The 19,972-nt window shown below is 39.9% G+C and overlaps 1 protein-coding gene across 12 annotated transcripts in view; it reads right to left on the bottom strand.

The window, feature by feature from the left end:
- The window catches only part of PCBP3 (poly(rC) binding protein 3), a 964,963-nt gene extending 945,866 nt beyond the window's left edge, over window positions 1–19,097 (bottom strand). For 10 of the 12 annotated variants that reach the window (XM_044075910.1, XM_044075913.1, XM_044075912.1 and 7 more), the window contains exon 1: window positions 18,865–19,096. The gene's annotated coding sequence lies outside the window, so the exon portion shown is untranslated. Of the gene's footprint in view, window positions 1–18,864 lie in introns of all 12 variants that reach the window. The other 2 variants (XM_044075918.1, XM_044075919.1) reach the window with 1 other exon arrangement.
- Between the last annotated feature and the right edge of the window lie 875 nt (window positions 19,098–19,972).

Here is a 19,972-nt window from a genome sequence, read left to right as displayed (position 1 = left end):
TCTCCTTTGAAGTAACAATAAACCTGGACCCCCAGCTCAACCGGGAATATTCAGGAACTATTCTAAGGCTAACTTCCTGTTATTAAGTGAGAACCTGGCAAGATTACAAGCCCCCGTAAACCCTGAGAACACTTCTGCCTATATAGAACTGTTCACGGAAACCCTGTACAAGCAGGTTAATAGCTGCACAGAAGCAGCTGTACCTACCAGGAAGAAGTACAGAACTAACTCAAAACACAAGCCACCCTGGTGGAATCACAAAATCAATAGGCTGTATAACTGGAGGAAGAAAATCATGGCAAAGATTAAGAGGTGCAGCACCCAGTAGGATAAAAGCACTCTTGTCAAACTAAACAAACAACTCAGAGGACAAATAAAGTCTACCAAAGCCAAAGCTGAGGTACGTTTGCCCACCCTGGCCAAGTATAACCACAAAACATTCTTTAGCTATGTCCGCAACCTCAAAGGCAATACACAATTGTATGTAGAGCTCGTTGTGAATGTAGCCACCTATACTGAGCCAGAAGATATAGCAAATCTCCTGGCTGATAAATTCATCTCCAACTTTATCCCTCTCTCCCCTTCAACCTTCCTCAGGAAATATTATTAAATATAACTCCCCCTACTATCACTAGGGAACACATCCTTAATGCTCTGTCTAAGACCAAGAACACTGCATCAATGGGCCCAGAAAATATTCCAGGATGCCTTCGAAATAGCATGAAACATAACCTATCAGGGCCTCTGGAATTACTGTTTAACTGTAGCCTCCAAACAGGCTTAGTGCTTCAGAAAGGCAACAGTCATCCCTCTGCACAGAGGTGGGACATCTACAGACCTGGGAAACTACAGACCCACAAGTCTCACTAGTCTTATATGTAAAGCCATGTAAAGAATTATCATGGGGATGATCAATAGAGATATAGTAAACCTCCAGACACTACACCCAACCCAGTTTGGTTCTGTCAAGGCCAGATCATGCCTACTTAACCTAGTGGACTTCTTTGAGAAGGTCATCAAAGCAATGGATGAGGGCAAAATCATTCACACTGCCTAGCTTGACCTGGTCAAGGCATTTGGCAAAATACCCTCTCGTGCATTGTTGACAAACTCAAGAGGTTAGGTACAATCCCACATGTCATCTGGTGGATATTCAACTGGCTCACAGACAGGACCCAGGAAGTTAGAACTGGGTAATCTACCTCTACAAAGAGGCCAGTCACAAGTGGAGTCCCTCAGGGATCAGTCCTTGGACTGCTCCTTTTTGGCATTTACTTCTCAGAAGTCAAGGCCAATGTCAATGGTCTGTGGCTGACTAAATTTCCAGATGATTGCAAATTAGGAGCCATCACTGAATCTCATACTGACACAGATGTTCTCCAGGAGGGGCTCACACAAACAAACAACTGGTGTCAGAGCCATGGACTAAAACTAAAAGCAAAGAAATGCATAATAGAATCCTTTGGGAAATCATCCATCCCTAGTAACTATAATATTGAAAACACACCCCTTCAAGTTGACCCAGTAGTTAGGGACTTAGAGACACACACACACATAGTAATCTAGCCTTTGATCATCACGTGTCTACACACACAGATAGTAATCTAGCCTTTGATCATCACGTGTTTACAGTGGTGAGGAAATCATTCTATGTTGCACAACTTACAAACAAAGGTATGGCAACTAAGTCTAAGGAAGTCATTGTCCCACTGTATTTGGCTTTCATCAGACCTATCATTGAGTACAATGACCCCTTTGGTATGTACCTAACCAGGCATATCCAACAATTAGAACATCCACAGAGGTTCCTCACTAAAAGAATACAGGGTGTAATTAAAACATCTTTTGCAGACCACCTGAAGGCCCTATCCCTGTCTTCTGTTCCTACAGCCTTTTGAGGGGAGATCTATGCCTAGCATACAGGGCATTGTAAGACCCCACTCTGATGGACCTCCTGCATATCCACAAAACAAACAGCACCAGAATTACCCATTCTAAAGACTTAAACCTTGCCTGTGATATAAATCAGACCTGCTGGAGAGATAGATATGTATCCCAGAGACTACCCAATCTGTGGAACAGGCTCCCCATTTATGTGAAACAGAGTTCCTCCCTAACCCAATTCAATAACCCAATTCAAGTGCACCTTGGACAATTGGATGGGAAAACGGAAATGCATCCCTGATTTTGCACCTGTGTCTTAAATGGACACATGTAACCTGTAAATGGTTCATCTCCCAGGGTCATGCTTACACTTATCAAGAGTGTTTTAACTTGTTAGAGATTTGGGATGCATGGCTAGGCTTAAAAATGCCCTTGTAGTCATCAGCCTAGGAAACGCCTATGAACCAAATCCACAGCAACATCATGTGTAACTGAGTGTATATTGTGGTCTTTCATACATGTCAGAGTTTCTTAAGGTGATCTTTCCACAACCACCAAGCCCAGAGTCCCAATTTCCCACCCCCAGCCTGGTACTCAACTAACCAGACTGCGCCCCCCTTTTGTAAATTCCTGGATCCGCCACTGATTCCTGCCAACATGTTACACAGAAGTACATTGGTACACTGTAGTACAGTCACCGTGTGCATCAGAACCATATTGCCTGTCCCTGCATCGATGTTATGGATGACAAGGATGTGGCACAGGTATCATCATATGCACAGGGTGTGTTGTCGGTTTGCCAGAGACTGAGAGTGTACCATACATTTGACACCATGTGTGTGGGTGAGGGGTGTTATTATTTGAAATGGGTGTGGTAATGTGGTGTGTGTAGCTATGGGGTTGCCATAGGTGTGTTTGTATAGTGTGTGGGTATGCATGCACACAGTTTTGCCATGTGGCTGCCCTATACAGGTGTTTCTTGGATAGCTGCAGACCATACCTGGCAGTGTATGCAGTTCACTGCCTCCGGCCATGGACACGTGGGCTGTGCCTGCCAGGGGTTCCATGGGCACATCCAGGCACAGGCCTTAATGTGCTACTCTCCCCTGATGATGACAGATGTCTGCTGGAACCAGGTCCTTCCTGGGACTGGCCAGGGCCACATGCACGTGGCCTGCTGTGGTGTGGTGTGGACAGTGCCTCTCCTGTAGTGCCGGGGCTGGTACTGCCATTACGGGAGCACCCTGGTGTCCTAGAACATCTACATCACCCATCAGCTGTTGGTGTTGCTGGTCTACGTACACGCGGCCATCGCTGCACTCTCACCACATGTTTGAGCACGGACAAACCATAGTTGATGAGGCCCACCATCTCACCCAACCATCTATCCATGACCTTGGTATAATCAGGGAGGGCACCAGAAAGTTCATGGAAGTTGTCACTTGCAGATGAGAGAGCAGCCCGCTGTAGCCTCAGGCCTTGTCTGATGTACAGTTCCATACATGCCTGCACCCCCAAGACAGTATGAAACATGCGCCTTGTGGTACCAGTTGTGGTTCTTCTGCCAGGGGCATGATGACCAGCAGCCCTACCACGAGCACCCTGGTACATCTGGTTATGTGGTTCCCTGCTGGACATCTGGCTATGCCTGCTGTGACCAGACACAGTAGGCATAGATACCACACTCTCCTGTGCACTGCCAGCAACCACCAACTGTCCCTCTGCTATGGCCACTGGTGATGGGGTATGTATAGGCACTGTAACTGTGTGCGGGGTTGGGGTGGCTAAGAGGGGGATGCCAAATGATGGTGCAGTTTCAGCCTCTGACAACCCCACCTGTGCCTCAACAGTACTATCATTATCTTCGGTGTCTGTATGGACACCAACATCAGATTGCATGCAGGAGAGATCCTGACCCACCTTGCCACCTGTGGGGGAAAACAAGAAATGCACTTTAAGACCTGTACAGCATTGCATAACAGTACACACACACACACACACACACACACACACAAACACATATATATATGTGTGTGTGTGTGTGTGTGTGTGTGTGTGTGTGTGTGTGTGTGTGTGTGTGTGTGTGTGTAGATATATTTTATGTTGTATATATGTTTATATATGTCTACATATGGGTATCTGTATATCTGTAGACATGTGTGTGTGTGTGTGTGTGTGTGTGTGTGTGTGTGTGTGTGTGTGTGTGTGTGTGTGTGTGTGTGTGTGTGTGTGTATATATATATATATATATATATATATATATATATATATATATATATATACATATATATATATAGATATAGATATATTTGTACACATATGCATACCTATATATAGGGTACATTCCGGCATCAGATCCACACTCTCTAACTCTCCTTCCTGCACAGCTGCACTGTTCTGCCTTGCTGCAACACAGACAGGTGCCACAGATGGACACATCCTAACATTAGGGGGGGTATATATAGGGCCAGATTGCAGGTAAGCCTATAACACACCTATGGCATTTCAGCATGCTGCAATACATGTTAACCTGAAAGTCCTGCAAGTGGTGGGCTCTGGAATCCATGTGTCCATCGTGATGGTATTACTTCCACTACCAGCTATTGGCCACAGTAATATACATCCTTTCCATTGCACAACACGCACTATGTTGGCTTACATCTTAGTCAGTGCTGCTCTGTACAGTTGACGGGTATTGGCCCACTACCCACAGGTACATACTCTATTGTCCATAGCAGTTGTTCAGCTGAAAGTTATTACAGCAACAACACCTGATGGCACATATATATCATTCCACATAATCTATTCCAGTATTATGGACCAAGTACTACAGTCAGTTATATGCATATATACTTCACATACCTGTTATGGGAATGAGGTCTGTTCTGGATGGTTTCCTCGTAGGAGGTTTTTTTTTTCTTCTTGGCTATGGCCTTAGCCTGCTTTCTTTGTTTCTGTTTTGGTTTTGGATGTGGATCTAGTTTCTCTTTCTCTCTCTCTCCTTCTCTCTCTCTCTTTCTCTCTCTCTCCAGTAAATGGATTGAGCTGCTTGGAAAAGATTGCAGCATGGCTTTTGTAGGTGATGCACATGATCAGGTGATGGCCTCTGCACCATTCAGTCTCCCGCACTTGCGACCTGCATGCAGCATGCTGTGTAGTACTTCCAATTACCACTGTCATGGCAACCCACTACTATAAATCCCTACATCATACGGGTGTGGTCCCTTTACCTTTCCTGTATGGTGGACATCCTTCCTGTGTGTGGGCAGCAGTGTTACAGACACCAGGTAGCAATACCTCTTACAAGAGAACTTGCACACTCAGGCCAGCTACATATTTGTATGAGGTTCCAGAACTACAGACAGAGTGTAAGTAGTGTTGTTTTATGCATTATACAGCACCAGTGTTACAAGGTTTGTGTGTACATACTAGTTTAACATGGAATGCAGACTGTCTGCATAGCTCTCCACTGTGGGCCTATCCACTTGATGGCCAGAGGTGTGCCTGTTATGTTTTGTCTGTCCACCACACAGGTCTTGTGTCAGATATATCACTGGCAGTGTGTGTGTTGAGTGGCTACATCCATTTGTGTTTCTGACGTCATATTCCTGACTAAGGGTATGTTGCAGACTAACCTGTAACACCAGCAACTTGCTTAGTGTATGACAACACTATTTCACATATGGGCTTGTGTTCCAGCCTCTGTCCTCCACCTACATACCAGGCTTTGTCCATATGACTTGCTGTCAGGGGTTGTTATGTAGTGGCCTGTGAGTATGTCATGCTGCCATTCCTGCCATCATTCCACTGCTGTTGTGGCCCCCATACATATTGTGGGGTTGGGTCCATATATGTGTGGGCTTCATCTGCACAATACATGTGTGCCCTTCTGCAGTCCAGAGGTCAGTGTATATAACAGTGGTATATGCCCCTGTAAGTCAGTCTATTGGGGGGGGGGGGTGCACCATAATTAACCTAGGCTGTTACAACATGTGGGGATATCAGGAATAAGCTGCCTTAAGGTATCTGGATGTACATTACCATACAACTCTTCTTGGGAAAATGCAGGCCTACTGCTTCCTGCCATACAGACCATTCTGTTTGTCAGTGTGATTGTGATGGTTTCAGTTATGCCTTGTTATGTAACAGATACATCCCATTGTGTCAATTGAAGTCTTTTCCCCCATAGGGATTGCGTACAGAGTGTAGATAGAGGCTGCTGGACTATACATCAGTATTACTTACTGTTGATTGATTGTTATCCTGTGACCCAGTCTGTCTTTACTGTTGTACTACTTGAAGGCCTTGGGCTGGACAGCAACATACGTTATGTTTTCCGGAATACTGTATTAATTGATCTGTTTGAGAGTTGAATTAGTCTGTTTATATGTATTTTAAAGGCTAAACAGCTATATGACATGGGATATACAACTGTAATAGTACAGAAATAAAGCTTTCATTTATGCAAACCTGTGTGTGGTGTTATATCCTTTAACCTCTCTGTGGGTATATGTTTCAGGCAACAATTGTCCTTTGTATGGGTGACTCATACAGTGTACATTTGGTAAGGTGGCAACTGAAGGAATACTGTCTGTTCCGTATGGTGTGCACCCTCTAAATATGTATCTTCCTATACATATCTCTGTGTATGTATGTGTAGTTACATATATATATATATATATATATATATATATATATATATATATATATATATATACACACATGTATATATATATATATATATATATATATATATATATATATGTGTGTAGCTGCATATATGTGTGTATGTGTATATCTATCTTAGGAATGTTCATTGCTTCCACATTGTACATTCCCTTTGGTAGCCAGACTGTACTGCATGATATGTTACTGATACCAGCCTGACATCATACAGGTGGGATGGATTACTGTTAACATCTTGTGCCCATGTTGTGTCGGGTCCTGGTTATGGGACTTGCAACAGTTGGTACTGTATTGCAGGGCAGACCTGTTTGGCTGTGGGAGGGTATTATCAATACGTACAAGACGTATGTAGCTTGGGATCCTCACCCCCATTAATCATGCCTGTGGTCATAAATGTATTTGTTATATTCTCTTTTATATCTATAGCTATATATCTGTATACACACACACACACACACACACACACACACACATATATATATATATATATATATATATATATATATATATATATATGGGTACATGTCAGTACATCGACAAGTTAGAAAATCAACATCCACTTCACCGACACATGAAATAATCGACACCGCAAATCACGGACATTTAACAGGTAAGAAGTTTAAATTTCGCTTATCATGCCTACCATGTTTTAGTAAGTGTGGCAGTGTTATGCATGTGTGGTAGGCATGATTAGCGAAATTTAAACATCTTACCTGTTAAATGTCCGTGATTTGCGGTGTCGATTATTTCATGTGTCGGTGAAGTGGATGTCGATCTTCTAACTTGTCGATGTACTGACATGTACCCATATATATATATATATATATATATATATATATATATATATATATATATATATGTATATATATATATATATATATATGTATATATATATATCTATAAATAGAGAGAGAGATATGTAGGTATGTACATATATATATATATATATATATATATATATATATATATATATATATATATATATATATATATAATAAATAAATAAAACTTTTTTTGAAAGTGAAGACATGACACTTATGTGAAATAACTTCACAATAAAATAAAAAATAAGTAAAAAGAATCAAGCTAATGACTGATTCTTTTTACTTATTTTTTATTTTATAGTGAAGTTATTTCATATATATGTGTATATATATATATATATATATATATATATATATTTTTTTTTTTTTTTTTTTTAACCATTTAAATAGAAATATATATACACACACACACACACGCGTGCTATTCTAACCTGATAGCAACTTTTTTGCTGACTGTAGTGGGACATTTTATTCACTGAGGAGCTTTTCTCCCCGGGTCTCTGCTGAAAATGAGCCAAAAACTCAGTCAGACTAATACGGTTAACACATGTAAAATAAATAAATACATAAATAAATATATACATCTACATGTTGAAATACATTCCCTGTACTGTTGAATGACTGGGCTGGATGATATGTTTGTGAAAACATCAGAGTTATGTATATCTGAAATTTTTTAGTGGTAAATCACTTTGGCTATGATGTGCAGGGTCCTGGGTTGGAGCCTTGCAGAGGCTGTTTACTTTATTGTTGGGCAGGACAAGGGCCACTGGATATAGAGTGATTAAGGCACTTTTAAGCAGTTGTAAGTGGGTTTGCGTGGGTTTGAGCAGAGGTAAGCACTGCTAACTTCTGGTTACAGTTTCTTATACTCAGCTTCTAAATTGCTTAACCTGTATGGGGCATTGCTTACCTCCATGCAAACAGGCTTAAACCCGCTTACTGCTGCTTAAAGCACTTACTCCTGCTTACCCCCACACTAATTTCTTTAAAAGAAATGAAAAAGGGTTGATAGGAAAGTGGTAAAAAAGGGGCACAAAAAGGGAAAGACAGTAGGGAAAATAGCTAGGGATGTGCAGGAAGGGTGTAGGGAAGGTTCATAGCTGTCCATTTCTTCTATAGCAACAGCTGTGCATATACACTGAATTTGGACATAGATTTGGACACTCATACCCCTGAGAGAGGGGTAAGGGCAACAACAATATGTTGTTAAGCCAGTGAGACCAGATTACGTGTCCAGTGGACACATGTGCAAAATGGGCAGCTATGTATGGGGCGAGATTTTTTTTTTTGGGAGCAGATCGCCCTTTTTTTTCAAGTGAGAGTGGGATGTTGGGGAAGGAATGGTAGGTACATTTGGGGAGGTAGGTTGGGTAGGTTAATAGACAAGACAAACAAGACACATACAGGGGTGGTATATGACACATGTGGGGGTAAACACCTTGATAGGAAGGGATGTTGGGATATCAGAAGCCCATGAGCCCCCTAGTGGAAACTGTGGGACTGAGGTTCCCACCAATGGGCAGTCACCACTACACCTTCACAGCCCCAAAGGTGGCTCTGCTGGGGGGTGAGTAGGAGGGCCAGACCAACCCTCTAGCTGCGACACATGGCCTTCAAGCTGGTGTAGCAGATATCCGACCTCCCTGCAGAGCTCGCTATGCACCATGACCCAGACCTGGTGATGGGTGCACCTGTTCCCGAAGGTGGTGCAGGACCAACTGACAAGGAGGTCCCAGGTTGGGCCCCATATATGCTGGTGCCTGGTGCCACAGCCAGCTAAGGTGGGACAGGTGGGTGCACTGGGAGTGCTATGGTGTTTAAATTTTATCAACATATGTGGGTTAGTAATAGTCAACACATTCCAGGATTATACTCCACAAAATGAAGCAGCTTTTCAGGCAAAACAATAAAGCCCTGAGCAGGGCAAGCTTAGAAAATTGTGAAAAAAACCCACAGATGGCTCAGAACACTTCACTTCACTTTATTCCACAGAATAAAGTGAACTGAAGTGTGCTGAGCCATCTGTGGGGTTTTTTCACAATTTTCTAAGCTTGCCCTGCTCAGGGCTTTATTGCTTTGCCTGAAAAGCTGCTTCATTTTGTGGCTTACAAGTTTTATTTGGAAGCTGCTGTGGATTTTGTTTTGTACATTCCAGGATTAGGTATAATAGTATGCATAGATATTCCCATTAACCCACATACCAGATATGGAACAGTTGCAAAGCAAACAGAACACATGCATATATGAGACCACAGTGGTCATTACAACAGCATGTAGGTACATTGATGGCAGCATTCCACCAATGTGGGAGTATTTCAACATTGCACATGCATAGAAAAAAATTTAAATAATTATCAAACAACAGGACATATGTCCCAAGAGTAGTTAAGTCAGTACATACCAGTTGAGTTGTGTATTTAGTTTATTGTTGCAGATATGGGGGGGGAGATGTCAATTAACAACTAGTATATTCCTGTAGTTTGCATTACTTTTCTCGTCAGTGCTGTGATCTGTTCTTTACAAGTATTAGTACACTACCCTATTGCCTTAGTTTGGACAGTGGTATGGCTGTCGACAACTATATACATTAACTGATTTTATCTGTAGTATACACCTCTTACCTGGTATACCTGTGGAGGTATTGTTTGTTAACACTATCTGTTTCCTCCCCGATTCCAGGTTGATGTTATGCACATACCTGTCCATCTCTTTTTGCACACACTCTGGACATGTCTTTACCACATGCAGGTGAACCGGGACATATTTCAACTATTTCCCTCTTAAACCTTTAGTGACTTGTACAATGACAGGTTTGTTTTAGTTGGCATTTTCCAAATATGTATAGGTCTGACAGTCAGTTATATGACATGAAATGCTGCCTACATGTCAGAAATTAGCACACTGATATGGCAGGGGGGCAGGGTAACAGCCAGCAGATATGGGCCTAATAACTGGACATTCTGGGCATTTCTGTACACTTGTGGGGTATGATTCTGCATACAGCTTACTGCCGCTCCCAAGATTGGAACCATGGCTGTGTCTGCTAAAATAAAACACTGTCCATCACAGTTGAGTGTGCTATTTAGGTATTGCTGTGTATCTCTTGTCTGATTTGTGGCTATAATTCTCCTGTGGTTTTACATTCTGACCTTGTAATTACAACACTCTTATACAGGATTTCCTAGACAGTTGTATTATGTAGTACAGTGTGGGTGACAGTGATAAGTAATACCTTATTATCCTGAGCAACTGCAAACTAACAATGCCATACTATACCAGAGTAAACAGTACCAGTACAGGATATCATTTTTTATTTATAGGAACAATGGTTGTTTCTGACAGACCTGTGGGAGCAATATTTGTTAGCACTACCTCCATGTTGCCACACAAATTACCAGTTTCCACATTAGTATTATGCACATACATCTCACTCTGTTACTGTACACACTCTGATCACAGCTTGACAACATGGGGGTGGAGATGGGAAATACTTGGCTACTTACTCTCATAACATTTTGGGGGGTTGCTAGAGTGACAGGTTTGTTGTTATAGATGTCTGAGAATTAGTTGTATGTCTTGTTTGCTGCCTAAATGTCTGGGATCATCCCACTGATTTGCCAGGGGGACAGGGTGACAGGCAGCAGCTATGGGCCAATTTACTGGAGATTCTAGACATTTCTGTACACTTGTGGGGTATGCTTCTGCATACAGCCTACTACCACTCCCAGGATTCAAGCCATGGCCTTGTGTGGAAAAAATACAGCAGTTCATGTCACAGTTGAGTGTGCGATTTGGATTTTGTTGTCTGTCATTTTAGTGTTTTCTGTCTAAGTCTCTCTCTCAGTTGTACTATCTGACTTCTTGGGATTATAACAGCCATATACAGACATTCCTACACAATTTATTTATGTAGCACAGTGTGAGTAACAGTGCTTACTACAACAGTAGTATTAAGTGATTGCAACTCTACATTATCATATGATACCAGAGTGAACACATGCAGTCCAGCAGTTAGACCTTAATTGTCAGGCTATTATGCTTTTATTTACATACAACCTATATGAGACTCTGCAGTTTACAGCCATGGGCTTCCTGGTTTGCAGCCCGCTCACCTGCCACTGTGAAAGACATAAGAGGAATATTTAGCCATACCTATACATAATATACATGAGCTGGCAATTATTAAACAGGTAGTGGACTGATACTTACACACGGCTGGGACATCCCCTGTCCTCCTAGCCTCTTGGATCCACTGATCCAAGAGATCCCCCTTTCTCCACTTCAGGTCGGAATAGTAATGCCTGACCTGCTCACCAGTTTGGGGTATGCCAGTGGCACTGGTGAGGTCACGGGTGAGACAGTCCCAGGCTTCCACTTTGTATTGGGAACCCTGCTACTGGCCCTGCAGCAGTCTCTGGTCATGGTCTTTCACAAGGAGTCCTGCCATGACTCTGGACTCCTGGATACCCCAGCACTGCACCCGAAAGCACACATCCTCTCCCATTCCAGACATAGTGCCTACAAGGGGAAGCTACAACCAGTTATGAGATGTATTCCTGCCTGTTGGTTTTAAATAGGGCAAATTTCCTGCACTTTGCCATGATTGGATGGTTTTGAAAATGCTAAGCTATGGGCAAACTTGCTTACCTAAGGTTGGCATTGTTTAAAGTGGTATACCAATGGGCAGACTGAGTTAGCTGGCCTTCACATTGCTTATACCTACTAACCTGGGCTGTGCAATGCTTAGCATTGCTTAATATTTAATTTGCATTATATTTGCATTGTGTCGTTGATTTATTATTCATTACATGTTATATATGTGTTGGGTATCCATGATTCATGTGTATGTACACTGTATGGGGTCCTTGTGTTTATTAGGGGATTTCAACACTTTATTACAATGACACCTCACATCTGGGCTTAATGCAGTACTCAGTGTTCATGTTCAGTAGTAGATTATACAATATAAAACTGTATATAGATTCCTTTCACATGTTCAGTTTGTATTTCCTGTAGTGAGGATCTGTTTGGTGATACCTCAATCTTATGTACTGCTGTGATGGCTTAGTGGTTAATTACTGCAGCTATAGTGTACAGGGTCCTGGGTTCAAGACCTGCAAAGGGTGTTTATTTTGTTTCTGGTTGGAACAGCAGCTGATGCATACAGATTGATTAAGGCACTTTTAAGCAATTGTAAGTGGGTTTGTGCAGGTTTGCGCGAAGGTAAGCAATGCTAACGTCTGGTTAAATATGCTTACAGAGTGTTAGCTTCAATATTGCTTAACCTGTGTGTGCATTGATTACCCCTGTGCAAATGGGTTTAAGCCTACTTACTACTGCTTCAGTATGCTTACTTTTGCTTACTACTGTGTACTCCCGCTTACCACTGCACTAATTTAGACAGTAATGTCTAATGGTTCTTGAGAAGGTGGCGGATTTGGAAACTGTATGGATTTATCAGTCATTACACATTTTACCTTCCATTTGTATCCCTGATTCCTGTGTATATATGCTGTATGGGGCACTTGTGATTATCTGTGGACTTTACAACATTATGACAATGATACCTCACATCTGCATTTAATGCAGTATTCCATTTCACAAATATATGTTATGTCGTAGGTTATGCAACAAAATCAATGGATCATAAAGTGATTTGACATGGAAAATGAATTGTATTGGAATGGAACTTGAACCGGGAATGACTGCTCATAAGGCGAATGCTCTGCCCCCTACACTATTGCTGTACTGCTTCATTTGCATATATCTTGCTTTTTATACTCTTGTGCCATTTAAGCTGCATTAACCGTAGCTAAGCGATGGACAAACCCGCACACCTATGGTTAAATTTAATCTATTTTATTAAAAAAACACTTCTTTATATTTAATGTTTTAACTATTGCTCTTGTAAACTTGGGGGGGTGTTACTGGGGGTATGTGAACACCTATGAGCGGTCTCGCTCATACTTATTCATACACTGCTGTTCTTCATTGCAGGGGTGTGTATATTCTGATAGCTCTGCTCTCAGACATACCCCCTGCACTTGTACATGCCCCATGTCTGTTAGGAGCTCAGACAGTGTGTCTTCATTAATATGCATGTCGCTCTGCCATCCTGCATGGAAGGATAGTGAATCTGGGGGTCTGTTACAGCTCTTCCACATTAAGGATCTCTAATGACTATAACAGGTGGTGGAGATATCATTGCATGCTATTCTCTGATAATCATATTCCATATGAATTAATAACACTGTGTATTTGTGTAAAGTACCTGTTGTACTGTTGTGTGTATATGTATTTTTACTTATAGTATTTGTGTTTTCTCTATTAGCTTATTTTTATTCTTTCTTATGATGATTTGTCAATTTATAAACAAGTTACCTTCTTTGTTATCAATAATGTGTTTAACTAACCCATCAGTAGTTGTCTGGAGTGCACCTCCCTACCCATTACTTCAAAAGAATCTAAATTCCATGGGTTTAATGTGATTACCAAAATATAAAGACTAAATTAAGTAAGAAGCTATTAGCAGACTTTAAGCAGTTTTGGCCTATATCCACTGAAATAGTTGCACTGTAAAATGGTGCCACAGAAGTTTAGAAAGCGTGTTCCCTACATTCTTAAATAACCATGTTATCAGTATGTGAGCATGGGGAGTGGATTGTGAAGGCTGCGCAACTTCAGAAATGCTGCAAAAGTTGCAAATTGGCAATCAAGCTTTATTAACATCCAGAATATATAAAAACAGGAGACAAATTTATCTTTCTGCCTGTGATGTGGCAAGGTCCCAGTAGCTTCATTAACCTTGGCAAGTCCCTTGCTCTTTAATCAGAAAAAGTGCTGAATAGAAATGGAATAATTATACAGTTTCATAATGGTTGATGGTAGTTATTCACTCTGCTAGCTATAGCTTTCTATCATAACTAAAAAGGTGCTGCAGTATGTTTCATATATCATGCAGTGCTGTTTTCCACTTTTGGTGTGTGACACCTGTTTTAGAAAAAATGCAGGCTTCTGACTAAATGATGCTGCCATTCTCCAACACCACACTAAAATAAAACTTCCTCTGCACTTACTGTATAATGTAAAATAAAAAAGGTCTCATGTATACAGATGTTCACCAGCTTAAGAAGGATAAGAATCTACAGTTCCAGTGTATAAAAAGAGTAAGATTTCTTGAAAAAGTGAAAGAAAAAGCATTTTACTTTATACTTCTCACTAAGCAAAGCAGCACAAAGGTATTGTTAGGTAGAAGATGCAGTCAGCCTTCACTTCACAAGTAACAAGAAATATATACTGTTTGGAATGTAATTGTTGTGGATAATGGTAACTGTTACTGTAAGCTTTGTCACAGCTTATATTATATATTATTGCAGTTATTATTTAATCACTTTTGGTTTCCATTATTATTATTAGCAGTAGTAGTATTAAGTATTTTCATTATTCAGCCAGATATTTCCCTCATTGGTTACTAGAAATGTTTCCCCAACATTTCCCCTTTGGGGTATTAATTTTGTTTTCTTACTGGGGATTGAGGTTGTGTCTCACCACCAAGGCTGTTATTTTTCTTTAAAATCATTCAAGGTTAAGCTTTTAACTTCTAGTTTCAATTGTTGATCTTTGAAATGTCAGACCACACTGAATCACAAAACACCAAAACGACTTGCATGAAAAACACATCCACTCTCAACATTCAGTATTGCTGCTTTATGTTTGTAGGACGTAATTGGGTATCTATTTTTTTCTAAATCAGAGGTCATAATGCCCTGGAGAAAAGGACACCACGTAAGTCTTCACTTTTCATAGCTGATCCTTACACAAAGGTGTCAGAGGTACTTCAGATCAGAGAAACATAGTTGCTTGTCGTCTAGATAAATATGGATCACTTTTACATCAGTTTTTTTTTTTTACATGTGACCTTTAAGTTGTGGTACATTAGTTAGATTGTATTCTGTCTTTGGGATACTCCTGTTTTTTGAATTCCTCTGTTTACCATATTTTCCCTTATGGTGTATGCACTTTGAAGCAAATGCATTGAAATACTTTTTTTCAGAACTGTGTGACCCAGGTTTCTTGAACTCAGTGTTCTTAAACAGAACTTACTGTTTTATATTTTGGTTGTTTTCTAGGTTTATGTGTTAAGTGTTCACTCAATTACATTTCCCAGTAGAGTTTCTGACTACATTTTTATGAGTGTATTTTGGACTACATTCCCCTCATAGGTACCTTGTCTTTGATTTCTCTCTGTGGTTGTATGGTTGTTGTTTATCTTTCCCTGCTGGGGTTTGCGTTTGATATGTGTTCTTTTGTTTGGAGTACTTATCCATATTTCTCTTTTTCAGTGCTTTTGGTTATGTTTCCTCTATAAAAGATTCTGGCGTTTTTTTTTTTTGTTTGTTTTTTTGGGGTTTTTTTTCTTTTTTAGAGTTGTTTGTTGTCCTTGAATATGCTTTTTGGATTCTTAGTTATGTTTTACTGCTGAGTTCTTGAACATGTGTTTGCTACATTTTCTTTAAATTCATTTCTTATTCTCCAATCATTGGTCCTTACAGTGTTATTAGATACTTCAAAAGGGCTATGTCGGTCTTTTGAGTTGTAACATCATCTAGAATAGCAACACATTTCTGAGATACAATAATTTCATATTCAGCTGGAGGAGTTTTCTAGAATACATACCTATTTAGAAGTATTTGAACCTGTACTCGTCTAGAAATAAAATGTTCTACTCACTGTAGATACTCATTTCTCATTTGTTGTTTACAGATCTAGTCATACACTGCATGCAAACAACATGCAAACAACATGCGAACTCTTCAAACCTGTGCTAAAGCAGTGAGGATAATGATGCACCCAAGCTTGCCAATTAATTTCAGCTCTGCATTTCCTCACGGTAAAATTCTAAACAGTGTTCTGTTTTAGGAGTAAAATCCTGGTATATTAACTTGGATGTCTCATGATCAGCAACAAAATTCAGTTATTGATTGCCCTTCATTTAGCAGAAAAAATGATTTAATTACACTGCAGTTTTGAAATTTGTAAAGCTTGTTCGACAGCTTTTGTGTCACATTTTTCATTTGGAAAAACAACTCATTTGCAATGTAATCCTGTCAATAAAATGATCTTAAAGTCTCATTTCAGCCTCTGCCTTGATTTTTCTCCACTTATAAGAGAACAAATGTAAGGTCCCACTTCTCAGCTCAAAGTGGGATTATATTCATAGACTGTTTTTCTAAATGTTCTTCTACATTCTATAGTTGAAATGCACAGTTCAGTATTAACTCAAATGTGAAACTGTTTCTAAATACTTCTATGACAGATATACTACATGCTCAAACTTACATTTTCTTTTCTGTCCATTTCGGTCCTAATCAATTTTATGACCTCGCAACTCATTGTTTAGAATTTAAAGCAATCCAAAAACTAGTTGTGGTTGAAAAACAGTAACTCTGATGTATGACCAAAGAAGAAATATAAATCGACAACTTTCAATTCTTCCCCAAGACGGACTGCTTATTGAAGCAGCTCATTTAAAATAATAAACGTGAGCAAACAGGTAAACTGTCATGCTCCAAATGCATTTCTTCACAACAATAAAAACAGAACTGCACAAACGAAAACAAATATATGCACTCTGTAATTATAGCACTGACCCTTGTTAATCGATCCCACATAAAATCAATGATTTAATGGCATCATTCTAAAAACAAAAAAAATGATCTTGCGGAATTTAGTTTATTTAATCCCTCGAAAATCTAAATCTTCCTGTCGTTACATGAAACAAAAATGTTGCTGTTTACTTTCATTTATATTGTACTGTAATGTGTGAACATGCTTTCCTACATAAACACACAGAGGCAGTAGTAGACTTGCAAAATATAAGAACTCAAGTATGTGCTGCCTTCTTAATTTTATAGTACCAGTCAAAACGCGTTACATTCCTAGTGGCTCATAAGCACACGCCACAGGCTTATAAAATGCTAAACTAACTTTTAAGAGATGTGCATGCTTCTTTACGATGGCATAATGTTGCCAAGTGTATTTACTGCAGTCATCAGAGTACACTGAAAACAATCTATACAAATAGGTTTTCATTAAGTAATGTAAGTAATGTAATTCTTTTCTTCTGTCACAGTAACCAAAATCAAACCATTTTCAAGCATGTAGTAAACAAAAATCCAAATGAAAACAAGACAGTCCAAGGCAAAGTTTGAAAGCACTAAACTAAATCTGCCCTGCTTCTGTCATAGTAAGATATGCATGAATAAACAAGGCATACAAAAATTTTACTGTATAACTAAGGTACAGGAGTCCCAACAAATGAGGATCTTGCAGTATATTTTTTCAAATTAATGTAAATTGGTGTATGCACACCTGCGCACATTTGATTGTATATCTATTTATCAAGCAGCATTCTACAACCTGACATAATCAGCTAATAGTGCGGGCCCCTTTAAGGAGCTTCAGTACACATGATTTAATAAGTTATTCCAGCTTCAGAATTTCCTATTTTCACAGGCATATATTTCTAAGCATTTGTGTGTGTGTGTGTGTGTGTGTGTGTGTGTGTGTGTGTGTGTGTGTGTGTGTGTGTGTGTGTGTGTGTGTGCTCAATATAGGAGCATATGCGTGTGCACACACACACACACACACACAGACACACACACACACACACACACACACACACACACACACACACACACACACACACACACACACACACACACACACACACACACACACACACACACACACACACACACATTATGCACTCAGCCAAGCTGACAGCACAGTCCATCAGGATGTGCTTTATCTTTCATCTAGTGTTAACTATTGATCTGTCAGCCTAGCTGGCTTCCACTTAGAGAAAAATGCATCCTCTCCAGCATCTCTACAGCTGTGCACCCCGTAGCTGCCACTTAAGACTCCAGTAACCCACTTACAGTTTCAATGGCAATGTTAATGTAATATAGATAACTATCTCTTAGCTACAATATCTGTTCTGTTGCTGCTTGTTTTTCTTTGCTATCTATTTCTCCACCACCATAAAAAGGCACAATTTCCTGTGCCCAGCATGACCATTATATCAACAAGTAAGCAAATGAATAAATAAATAAAAAGGACAGCGTCTGATATCACCACTGCAGGTACAAAAAAGTATCAAAACCAGCAAACATTTTTGCCTTTGAAGCTGACAGAATCCCAGTATATCAGCAAAGTTTGTATTCTTAAACTATTCATGTTGTCAGGACCTGTAGTATGCAGAGGTATCCAGTCTCACACAACTAATGTTGTTCCTTCAATAACAGTAAAGCGCAGGATGTTCACATATTATCCACTTTGGAAAGGAAGAGTCTAAACATATACTATCAAGTCATATTCAGTATTATTAATGACATATTGCTATCAATTCCATAGTATATACAAAAGGAATAGCTTTAAAAGGATTTCAAAAAGACTATAGACTCACCTATCCCACAGCTAGCGCAGGGATGTAGAAGGCCCTATATAATGTCCAGTTCTGAAAGTAGGGGTCTGGGTCAGTCTGGGTTGAAGTGGGTCAGTCCGGGAGGGAGGAAGGAGGGTCAACAGGGAAAACAGGGAGAGCCTGAGGGGAAGCGTCCCACACACGCAGCAAGACCTGCCTTCAGTGCAAGAGACAGAAAGAAAACACACAGAGAAAAGCAGTATCACACTGCACTGAGACAGGCAGCCCAGCCCTCTGTGTAGTACAGCCAATCTGGACCAGTACAATGCATAGCATATGGCCAATCAGAGGAAAACTAACCGCTGGAGGACTTCACCATTCAGAAGGATCAAGCCAAAAGTCAGTCAGTCAGCCTGTAAGGAAAGCAAATAAAAATTAAATAAAAAATTATTCAAAAAAAAAATTCTGAAACACCCAGACAAATCCAATCAGAGAAGATGAAGCACTTAGTCAGTCCCTTGGCTATTCAGAACATAAAAAATATGAAACCACACTAAGAAGAGACCTGAAGCTGCCTTAATCTGATTACATCTGATCTTGTTTAGAAGGGTTAGCAGGCAGGAATCTAGAATCTCTTTGGTAAATGTCTGTGTACCTTTACTTTGGAGAGCCTCTGACATGATTAGGATATACTTTCACCGTGTTTAGGATAAACTCTTTTTGTTGGCATCTCATGGCTCCTTGGTAAATGTTTGTTTTAATTAGATACAGCACTATAAAAACAGTGATTCCTAAAAAATTATACTACAGCTATTTCTTGTTTTTTTTTTTTTTTTTGGACTGTCTGTAATTTAGAAGCTGCAGTAAGCTATGAATTCTTTCTATTTTTGTTTCTGCAGCTAGTTGTATCCCTTTGTAAAACAGAATAAGTGCCATGATCATAACGAAGAAGAGTGAAATACCTTTAGCACAACAACAATGTAACTGTACTAGTTCCTGCAAGGGCAAACAGTGTTTCATGAAATGATTCCAGTTTATCACACTTGCTCTTTTAGCTCCTTGTGTTATGTTAAAAACATCACACAGTGCATCTATTTTTATTTAATATGTTTACCTTTTTTCACGCATTTTTCTAATTAGGTAAAGTCAT

The sequence above is a fragment of the Protopterus annectens genome, chromosome 6.part1, assembly GCF_019279795.1.
Source record: "Protopterus annectens isolate FY-2018-M chromosome 6.part1, PAN1.0, whole genome shotgun sequence".
Taxonomy (NCBI): domain Eukaryota; kingdom Metazoa; phylum Chordata; order Ceratodontiformes; family Protopteridae; genus Protopterus; species Protopterus annectens.
Note: the sequence above shows the minus strand (reverse complement) of the source record. Positions and strands in the feature narration are given on the sequence as shown.